The sequence below is a fragment of the Ixodes scapularis genome, unplaced genomic scaffold (genome assembly GCF_016920785.2).
Source record: "Ixodes scapularis isolate PalLabHiFi unplaced genomic scaffold, ASM1692078v2 PGA_scaffold3__209_contigs__length_174095766, whole genome shotgun sequence".
NCBI classification, from domain to species: Eukaryota; Metazoa; Arthropoda; class Arachnida; order Ixodida; family Ixodidae; genus Ixodes; species Ixodes scapularis.
Genome location: NW_024609868.1, coordinates 12,701,199 through 12,713,121, shown reverse-complemented (window position 1 = coordinate 12,713,121; position 11,923 = coordinate 12,701,199).

Genomic DNA, 11,923 nt, shown 5'->3' with positions numbered 1-11,923 from the left:
ATAGGTGGAAATGAAGATGCTGCCCGACCCGCAAGTACCTACGTAAAGAGGGTGATCGACGTCAACAACATTTTCGATCACCAATTGCAGAACAAGTTAATAAAATGATTATACGAATTACACCGACTTGAGATAACACAAATAACAATTTAATCAGATGTTTCGTCTCTCATACGGGAGGTATTATCAGGGAAGCAGAGAGCAGCAATGCTGCCTCTTGACTTGCAGTTGTTCCTAAATTACATCGTATTTTGAGGAGGGAGGGGGCGTTTCATTGTTCTTCATTTAGTGAAAAAGGTCTCTGCTGTTTGAAGATGCTATTGAATATAGGTCACTTATAGTCGGTGACAGGTAAAAAGATCAGGGGAAGCTTCTATCATCTCTTTCCACTTATGCAGAGCGAACGCTGAAGAGGAAGTCACCTCCTCTCCAACTTTCGCTCCGCTAAAGTGGAAAGACGTGGGAGGAGCTTCCCCTGAACACTCAACTTGAAACTGACTATACACCAACTCATGTTTACAAACAAACCGGAGCGTTCCTAGCGGACGCCATTGGCGCCGCGCGTGCGCGGTGGACAGCGGGCAAGATGCTCGCCGTCGCCCATAAACCATTGATTTGCGTTGTTTTCGGCGTCGGTGTGAGTCCCCGTGCTCTGCGAGCTGGTGAAGAACTTCCATCGTCAGGTAGGAGTGGTATACGACATTCCGTTGCGGTGTGGATTGTCTTATGTAGGACAAACTGGTCGCGGTTTGAATGAAACGTTGCTTGAACATAAAAGGGCGGTAAAAGACAAGGCGCAGCATTCAGAAATAGCTAATGTTGTAGACTGCAATCACTGTCAGCCGGAGTGGGGGGATACCCAGGTTTTGCATAAAGAGAAAGAAAATGGTAGGAGAGTTGTGAGGGAGACTTTGTGTATTTTGGCGCGTGGCAATTGTGTCAGCACACCGTCCTTGGGTTTTGGTAGCGAACTGAAGCGCTTTTTATCTCTCTAAATTTTTTTTTTCTTGAGGGGTGGGGGGGGGGGGGTTGTGCTTGAATGTTAACACCGTGTCGGTTGGAGATGCCTGTTATCGGCTGTGGCTGGTCGTTTCCGGAAAAAAATAACATGTGTCTTTCTATTTTTTTTTTTTTTTTGGGGGGGGGGGGGTGGGGTGCATTTTCAACGTTAGCAGGGTTTGTTGTTTGGGTGCCTGTTATCATGGACTTGAAAGGAGCTTGTCTGGGTCAGTTTTTGGTTGGTATGAAAGGAAGGGAGGTAGGATGTGTCATTGGTTCAGTTTGAGATGTCGTTGATGGAGTGGAGAGGAGGTGTTTCGACCTTAGAGAGGAGGGTTGTGGTGCATATATAGACCCTTCCTTCCAGGGCGCCGCCATCTTGAACTGTCGTCACTTCCAGTATGGGCGAAAACATTGTTTTGCCGTCGCCACGCCAGTAGAAGACACTTAGGATATAAGCGTAACCGTGACACTTTATCATTTTGCCTCCCACTTATTTTTTTACTAGTTGCAGGTTGAATCGTTTTAGTATTTTTTCGTCGCCCATACCGGATACGACTATTAGGTGACTGGGGACGAGGGTACACAGAAAAGGTCGATAAGAGCGGAGGTGTTCAAATAAACTAGAAGCTGTGTTTGAGACTTGTTGTTTTGTCCGGTTTTTTTTGGTTTTTGTTTCGTGTCTCCGGTTTACGATGGAAGCACTGAACCCACGGGTGGTCCGGACAACCTGGCGGTTTTCTCTCGTTCATGTTGGAACACAACAACTACATGTGGCGCGCACAGAGTGTTGCCCGCACAAGCAATCGTAGTTCGACAGCGTCTGGTTTTCCCTTGTCACGGCTACTATCCGCATTCTCGGAAGACGGAGAGGCCAGAAACACATGAAAACTGACTTCAAGCCTTTCCAGACTCTCTTCGTACAGCTCCCGTGGCAGCATTTCGACAAGAAGGCAGGTTTTTTGTCTGGTTTCTCCCAAAGGAACGCAGAAATTTATGTCTCGCACCGCGACTTCTGCCCATCACACCAGACCGGAAGTGCGCCCGACGCGCCACCACCGCGGCGTGGCGTAGGAGAGTTGAGTTCGAGTATAGGGGTTTTCTGGTCGGCGTATTCCAGTATCGTCGTGTTTTCTCCAAATGTTTTTTTTAGATTATTTCGCTATTAATTGTGGAAGAAATTGTCTCGATGGCATAGCCATTCTGAGAAAGGGTTGCAGAACTTAGATGAGTGTGTCTACCAGCATCAAGGTTTAGCTATCAAGAGGTAAATCGATTATTGTACCCACAAAGAGTGTATATGCGAAGAGGTCGGTGACGTCAGCATCAGGTGTATATAAGAAACGAGAAAAATAAACTAAATTAGCTGCGTTTGAGACGGTCCACTACGGTTGTCTTTGCCTTCGAGCTGAAAGTCTTTTAATTTTTTTGCACGAACGTTTCGGATGTTACACAATGTTTATTTGTTTTGAGCATCAAGAAGGCAGAGGTGTTCCTACTCTGAAGCGTAGCTTATTCATAGTAGCTCTGGCTGGCATAGATTGCCACCATGTGATTGCACCTGGACCAGTTCCTTCTGATGAAGTTCAGGGAACGTTTTTGCATATGCATATTTATTTCGTGTACGCTCTATAGCCCGTTTTTGCATACGTCCGAACGTAGCCAAAGCAGCGGGACGGTCCACAATTTTAAAAAAGGCTCTGCAATGCCTCACAAAATAGTTCGCAAAAGTACAACCACTGACATATATTGATTGTGTGCATAGAAATGCACATGACTCCTATTATGTCTTGCAATAAAGTAAGTAACAAAAAAGTTAAAAAATAACTGACAGCACAGCGTGATAATAATACTTATCATTAGTAGGGCTCAACGAAACATGATTAGCTGCTGGCAAGACTGCTGCTTCTGTTCGGGTTGCTGCATTTTTTGTTAGTTTTAATGTGGTTTTGCGTCTTCAATGGCCGAATCATGCACTCCGATCTTTTCTTCACTTTCCTCGCCCAGATGCTTCAGAACATTTTTGGCAAAGGCTCGTTCGGGCTTCAGGCGCGAACGATCGTGTTGAATGTTTACTTCGAACTTCGTCAGGAATCTCCAACCGCGTCGTACAGCGCTGTTGTTCAAAGAACATCCGAACTGACAGGTGTCGGGAAGTCAACGATCTTCTTGTGGAAGCAGCTCGCCATGTAGACACCCGCGAAACCTAATGGTTCTTTGGCGTTGCCATCTCCGAGGCGATCGAGAAACAGAACGACTCCGGCAACTCTGGAAGCTTTGGGCTCCTTCCATCTGCAAGCGCTCAGAGGCATCGCTCACAGCTACTTACATAAGAATGAGTGCCCTACCCTGCTGAAAGTAAGAAGCCATTCTCGCTCAGTATTTCAAAAGTTGCCGTGCGTCCTTCAGGGTCAGTGACTGTGTACTTTGAATACCGAAGATTGCAGGAACAACGCGCATCCTCTCTCTGCTGTAGGGTTTAACATTGCTGATGAAAATTATCTAAATCAGTGTACCGAAAAGAAAATAAACATTTGTGCAGCAAGTAGGATTCTCAACAAATCAATGTAATGAAGAGATTATTTTAGGGGTGAGGGAGGAGGGTTTCCGAGCGAAATGTTTGTAACGGAAAACAAATCCGCGGTAGTGTTTGCTTATCAGGGTAGCGTTGAATCTTGTATCATGGCCAGCTGGACAGTGGTTTACCTCGCATTAGTTAACACCATTCCGGTTTCTGGATATGGCTTTCTTGGATACAAATATCAGATCTTATAATCTGCTCAGTGCTGAACTGTGTTTGTATAAATGGGTGCTTGCCTTTTGACCATCGAAAAGTCTCTTATGTAGTGTATAACACCACATGCAGATACATGTTTCATCTCTATATGTTATGTTATATGCTCAACCAACTAAAGTATTGTCCCAAAAGTGCATACAATTAAGTTGGCTTTCCTAAATCCTTGCACAGCTTCTGAAGGCTGTCAACAGTTATGATTCTTTCCCCAAGTCCAGCCGATTAATCCTGTGGAGAGCGCTAAAGAAGCTAGGCCTCGGCTTCTCCAAGCGTAGTTGGGAGTCCACCTTGCTGGATAGATCGGACCTAATTCTGTGGCGCGCACAGTACCTGCGAGTTATCAAGGCATACAGAGCAGAAGGCCGGCTTATTTACTACCTCGATTAAACGGGGGTGAATGCCGGACACACTCACTTCGAAGACTGGAAAGACGTGACTTTGAAGGGATCAAGATGAGCATTCGATAGCGGGCTCAGTCTGGGACTGAAGAACCCACCGGGGCAGGGGTGTCCGCATCACCATTCTGCAAGCTGTAAGCGAGGAGGGCTTCGTGCAAGGTGCAGCTGAGGTGTTTCAGGCAAAGGATGGCACTGGGGTCTATTTTCAATGAATGAACGGCAAGCAATTTGAAAGGTGGTTCGCAGAGAAGTTGTTGCCGAACACTAAGGCCAGGAGCGTGATAGTAATGGCAAATGCTTCATATCACTGTCAAACTTTATGCCACTCCAGACAGCAACTCGCTGAAGAAGGATGTAGAGGAACGTCTAAAAACGCTTGGAATTGCTTGGGGCCTGACAATGCTAAAAGCCGAGCTGTTGAATCTTGTAAGCATTGATATAGACGAAAGACCTGAACTCGAGAAACGCAGAGTCGACGCATAGCACCATGAATATATGGTTCTTTGTGTGACACCGTACCACTGCAAACTGAATCCTATCAATCTGGTGTGGTGCCAGGTAAAAGGCTCCATTGCGTGCCAGGATATCAGCTTCAAGCTTGCAGATGTGGAAGCGCTGAACCCAGCCGCTCTCCAACAAGTTATTCCCGAAAACTGGTCGAGCTATGCACACCGGGCTGTCAAAGTGGAATAGCGAATGTGGGCAGATGGTGGAATGGCTGATATCACCATGGACAAATTCATTATTGAGACTGTGGAAGACTGAAGCGCAGACGACTCAGATGACAAGGACATGGGTTGTAAAGCACTCGTCAAGTGGTGGCTCAACCACGGCGTGAGTCAGCACTCAACGATATGCTGCCGTCACGTTCTGCGCCAACTCTCCCTCATTTGATGAAGTACCTAACACTCGAGCAACAGAAACAATGATATGCTGCCATCGTCTTTTTGTGTCTACCATCCGTCGTTTTCTAAAGGACCTGCGACTCAAGAAACGTAAAGGACAAAGTGCTGCCGTTGCACTGCCTGTCTACTCTCCCTTATCTGCTGAAGAACCTGCGGCTCAGGCAAAAAACCGACAACATGCTGCAGTCACGTTCTGTGTCTACTTTCTGCCGTTTGGTGAAGGACCTGCGACTCAAGAAACAAAAACGGCTAGGTGCTTCCGTCGCACTCTGTGTCTACTCTCCCTCATCTGCTGAAGGACTTGCGACTCCAGAAACAAAAGCGACAGCATGCTGCCGTCTCATTTTGTGTCTACTCTCAGTCGCCTGCGGAAAGACCTGCAACTCAAAAAACGCAATCGATGTCATGGTACCGTCTGCTGAAGGACCTGACACTCGAGAAAAAGACACAATGACATGCCGCCATCCCGTTATGTATCTACTCTCTGCCATCTGCTGATTGACCTGTGACTCAGGAAATGAAAACAACAACGTGCTGCCCTTGCACTCCGTGTCTACTCTCCCTCGTCTGCTGAAGTATCTACGACTTGAGAAACAGAAAGGACGACATACTGCTGTCCCGTTCTTTGTCTACTCACCCTCGTCTGCTGAATTACCGCCGACTCAAGAAACAAACCTTTCCGTCTGCTGAAGGACCTGAGACTCGAGAAATAGAAACCCTGACATGCTGTCGTCCCGTTCTGTCCACTCTCTGTCTTCAGCTGAAAGAACTCTTCCTCAAGGAACGGAAACGACAAAGTTCTGTCGTCCCACTGCGTGTCTACTCTCCCTCATTTTCTGAAGGACCTGCGACTCAAGCAGATTGGAATAAAGTTTCATATTATAAAGGCCTATAAATATTCTACTTTTCGATAAAGTGAGTATATTTAAACAAACCAGGCTTACCACAAGTCAGTACCACTTGTTTTCCATCAAACAGTAGCAATGAAGCGAAGCGGTCTGTAAATGTGTGTCTCAACTGGACCTGGGAAGGTTATGCACATTTCTGTGAGCAGAAATGCAAGTCACGAGAAGTACCATTATTATGCTTTCAAAGTTTCAGTAGAGACAATAATACTTAAAGATAACACAATGTAAACACTTTTAACCCATTTCATTTTGTCAAACCAAGAATTCAATCAGTTTGCAAGGTGTTTGCCTTCGTCGATGGGTTTAAATCCCGACTGTTTTTTTTTTATCGTGGAACATAGTTTGGGACGTTTTTCAGTTGTAAGCGTGTAACCCAATTACTCCTTTGGACAAAGCTGACTATAATCAAAACACAACATATCTAACTTTTGTCTAACATAATTATAAGGCAGCTTGCGAAGCCATAGACAAATGCTTATATATTGATATATATGCTGTCATATGAGCAAATCTAGCAACAAAAACAGCAGAGGCAATTTTGATTAGCATATCCATCCTAAAGGATGGAAAATAGATACCTTCCTTGAAAATGCCCCACTGGGCTATACCCACGCCACTTAGGCAAAACGCAAATTTTTCGCGTGAGGACAACATGACCGAGAACCGGCAAAGTTTACACAGAGGGCATGACATAAAGCACTAGAACGTTTGAGGAGGGGCTAGAAAACTACTGTCATTTGAGAAATAACACCGATATTCTGGAATCCACGCCAAAGAAAGAAGTGTTCGCCCCCGCGAGTGAAATTTCTTACCTTACGTCGGGGAGGTGAAGAACACTCCGGTATGCTGCACGCTTCCACAGGTACAATGTAAAATAGAAAGGCGTTCAGGCCAGTAGATTGGCCGAACGCGCAGTAAAACAGCGGCACTCCCCGTTTGTAGAACACGGTGGACACCGTGTTCTACTCGGAAATTGTTTCCAGGACCTACCGCGGTCGTATCAGATAGCCGTGCACCCGAACGAGTGCGTAGTGAAAATGTTCACCGCTCGCACAGTGCGTGAACGCTGCGATCTGCTCAACGCTAAGCCTCTTCGCGTAGGTCATCACCGACGGACGAACGATTCTTGAAGAAATCGCCGAAGGTGTCGCTATGCACTGGACATAAGTTGGTCATAGATTTCTTCCCGTAATAGCATTGATAACACGTGTCAATTCACCGGGACGATTGATGGAGGCTCTGCGATCATATCTGGCTACGAACTCATACTCCTAGCCTCCGTACCCCACAGAAAAGCACGCTCGACCAGGCAGCTGCGGCTTGGTTTAATTTGAAATAAAGTTATTGGAAAAGTTTTCATTTTTAATATTTCTTTTGAGGAGCATGGTGGCGCTATAAGCACGCAGAATTCTACGGCCCTGGCAAATGGAATCAACAAGATAATGCGAGATGTTCTCTCGGCAACGTAACGCTCAACTAAAATCGGTTCGGCAAGTCGTTCTTAGAGTACGCTATACTGTTGCGTATTGCGTACGTAAGAGCCAGCAACGCTATACTAAAACTGTCAATTGAATTTGTGAACACGATACTTCCTCACCACCTCACTGTCCTTGCGACGTCATGCATGGCGTTGGCCAACGGACGCAAGGACAGACACCGGTGGGGTATCGCGAACACGAGCGTTCTAACGCTAACCAATTGCGAACTCACGCACGTGCAAGGTCAAAATCGGTTCTAACTAAACGCTGCTATAATATAAAAAAAAAATAGTGGGTATTGAACTTTCTCTTCGTAAACATTCACAGCAGCAATTCCGCTATTGCATGCGCGGGGAGGATATTTTTGCGCCGGGAAATCCCCGCGGGAATCCTCTCTTTGAGGAAGTTAACATATGCTTGACGATGCGCGATGTGCCCCGGGGAAAATACCTCAAAGTTTTCTCGGTGGGTCACTGAACGGATAAAATCTTGCAACGAATGAAGTCGTCGTTATTATACCAGTATTTGGTTGCCATTGCTGTCCTTGGCAAATTGAATAACAAACTCGCTCTTCCGCGAAGTGGATTTCCTTGGTTGGCAGATAACAAAAAATAGAAAATGTTCTATTGTCCGACTGATTCGTGTATAGTTCCTTCGAGCAGTTATAGACACAATTATGAAAGTGAAACAAAACGAAAGGAATACTTCTTTGAAAGTTTAAGCGTTAACTTACGAATAATACTTACTTAGTTGGCCACGTTATGATCAAAGCCAAATTGCTACGTCAGAATCAAGCTGCAGTTTCACCAAAACCAAAATTAAAAAAAAAAAGTTGATTTTCGTCATTTCTTACAGACATTTAAAGGCATAGCACCTGAAACTGCTTTCCTAACGTCTGGCGAAAATGACAGTCTGCCGAAAATGACAGTCCGCACCGAACGGATTTTCCGTGAACTGGCGATCGAACTGCACGTCCGCCTCTCTAGAATGACAAGCGGTTTCCTGTCGCTGCTGGGCACGGCGCTCTCCTTTTCCACGCTGGTACCTTGTTCCTCCTTCTTAACCGTGAGTCAAATAATTACTGAAGCTAAATTGCCTAATGTTCCAATCAGTATCAGTCATTTATGAGTTTTTGAACTTTTGTCTTCAGTCAACCGTTCTGGAATACGGGAGAAGAACAAAGTCACCAACGAAAAAAAAAAGCCGAAAGTTTACATTCGACACAACGCAACAGACTGTTTTTAAAACCATTGAGAAACATGAGCTTTGGCCGTTTATTTGACTTATGACATCAACCTATTTTCAGACAAATTACGCAACTACACCGCCCTTCAGTTTCCTGCACCATGTTTGCCACCTACTTCTGCGGCGGTGCAGGCTAGTGCACGTCAATCGAACAAGTAGACTGTCGGTAGCCAATATTCACTTAGCTTAAAGATCATGCATGAAGGAAAACTAAAAGGTATTCAATCACAATCGGTTTGGTCAATGCCGCGATTTGCAGCAAGTGTTTTGTAAGGTTAGCTGCCCTGTGGGGGGTTCAAAAACAAGCCAATGACGGTGATAGCTTGCGCACATAAGCATTCCGAAAGTCCTACGTGGTCAGGGAAAATGAAAAAGAACATTCCTGCGTCAATTCAGGGTACAGTTCACAGCGATAGCTGCAACAGGTCACGGCCAAGTCGTTGGCTCAGTTGGCTACGTTCTCATGAGCATGCAACTCAGTTCCCTCTGCGACGAACGGCGAGACGCGTCAGCGTCGCCAACATCGGGTTTTTCAGCGTCTTACAACAAGCGCGACGCTAGCAGACGGTGACGCCAAGGTACCTGCGTCTGCCGCTTTGAGCGCGTACTTTGGTCGAGTTTCATCGCGTTTGCCGCTTGGTGCTACTCAAGGATCTAGGAACTACGACGTAATGCGCACAACCTTCTCGGTGGTTTTGGGTGGATAGACACGGCTGAACCCTTTTAAGCAGGCGGCGGCCTGGTCTACCGAGACGAAGCTTTGAATTTCAAGAATTAAATCCGAATAAGTATTGAAATAATTAAGAATAACGAAAAATTTTTTTATCGCGACGTCACAGCAATTGTGGCCGTCCAGCGGGTACTACTCGAGACTCATACTTGCGTTTGCTCCGACAAAGCAAAACAAAACAAAAACGTATAATAAAGCGGATAGTGAATGCATAAAACGCAACGGCCCACTGTTCATTTCCAGAGGGCGGCAGACGATCTTTTTCCAAGCAGTTGGAAATGGCGCGACGGACGCCGTAAGCCTTATACGCCAACTAGAACATCAACATCTACTTCAATGAGAGCGGACGTCATTTCCTGTGGTGGGAAAAGCAGTATCGAAATAAAAAAGATAAAAACAAATTTTGTTGTTGTGCTAAGTCGCTTCGGTGGATCCGCCCGACGACCGACGAACGCGAAGTGCTCCGTGTTTTGAGAACACCCAGTTCTTGACACGTGTTCCTAACATTACTCTTATGGCTACCCTTTTATGCTAATAACCAACGAATGTGGTAAAAAAGTGAAATGTCAGTGCCTAGATTTTGCGTTGCACGGGCGTTCGAAACTGAAGCGCATTGTATGAAACCCGATCATAGCGTTCCTTGGTTTATTTTTTATTTTACCACTTGTCGCCTCTATGCAAACGTAAATTGACAAAGACGAGTACACGAGAACGCATTGGGAACGCCAGGACGTCAGGCTCCAAGTGGATTGATTTGAGGGTAAAGGCATAGCCTTCTATATACTGACAAAGCCTAACACATCGCCACGAGAAGCGGCCGCCGAAATGGAAAAGGTGGAGCGGCAGACAACGGATGACACAAGAGCCACGTGACTGGCGCCCCGTTGCGGTGAAACGCCGAAACACACCTCTTCCGAGCGAACAATATTTCGGGTCCTCCCCGCTGCAAAAGCTGCGTGCTGACGTCCAGGTTCCCCGAGAAATGGCTCTTTGATGCTCTGTGCTACCAGATCCTCGAGGTTCAAATCTGCGACCGCGCACTCTATGGCTCCGTCGTCGAACTGCCAGGCTTCGTGAATATAGAGGAGGTTATGCTAAAGGCGAAGCTAGCTTCCTTTGTCTCCACTGCACTGTTGGAATGCGTTCGAACACAATCAAACGCGAATGAACGCAAACACCAAACGCCGGACGCCGGCGTTGCGGGTACGGAATCGTACGATAAGTGTAGTGGAGACAAGGTCAGATTGCTTTCCCTTTTCCCCCCCTTCAATCAAGTAAGAGCTCGGAGTTCTCACAAGAACGCTTCTATGCCCGCATTGTTTGCGAGAAAAATAATTTAACTGGCCATTTAGGATTGGTTGAATTATAACATAAGTTCCACCGTGGACGCCGTGTCATTGTAGTTGACACTGGGCGTTTCACGCCTCAACAAAAAGAATAATAAAAATAAATCAGGAACAACGGCACATCGTCCAGGTGCTGTGCATGCACATTATTTTATTTCGTCAGCTTGCCTCTGTTTTTACTGCATTAACCTTACGTAGCGTTTGTTGTTTTGATTTGATAGTAGCAAAGAGAAACTGTTTCCGGTGCGTAAGTTATATCATCCGATGACATATACGAGAATGCACGCTAATGCTTCCAACCCATCGTGGACAGCCCTCCAAAATCGGTTTCTCAACGCATCACGGTGTGAGTTACTACAAACGAGCGGATAGGGGAGGTAAAAGAGGAGGCGTGAAGTGAAAATATCAATGAATGAACTTACCGCGTTCAAAAGGAGAGAAAAAATAAGAACCTGTTTCAGGCAACCTACGACAGCATTCACAGACGCTGCGTGCCGTCTGCGCGATGCTGCCGATAGATGTCGGACGTGCCGAGGACGCCCCGCCCCGGCACCGATTTTAGAAGACTTTACGTGTGCCATCTGTCGGCGTCACTTGCAAGTCGACAAGTACCGTTGTAGCGCCACCTGCGAATACCGCCTTTGATTTCCCCAAAACTTTTGTTATATATATTATTTTACGAGAAAAGTTGATTTGTTTATTTTTCACTCGAAGCTGCCACCATCTAGCCGCACCTCAGTAGTAAATCACAGAGCGATACCTTGGTAAACCAAATTTTGCGGAATTTCTAAGTGGCTTCAGAGTGTTAGTGTACATGCTGTATCCTTGCGTTTGGTAATTGTTCATTCTAATTTACTCTATCTTAGATCCGTTTTCGAGTTGCAAGCTGTCGTTTCCGGCACTCCGTGCAAGCGCGCTTGGCCGTTGATACTATGAAGTGTCTGTAAAATTAAACGTGTCTTTGGAGAGCGCTCCACGCATGTGCTTGTTCAATAGAGCGCATGGATTTTAGCAAAACGCGGTGACGGTTGATGAGATGCTTACCTATATACTAACCTTGAAACACTAGAGGAACAATAAGAGTTACTAGTAAACCACACGTCACCGAGCAATAACGTCA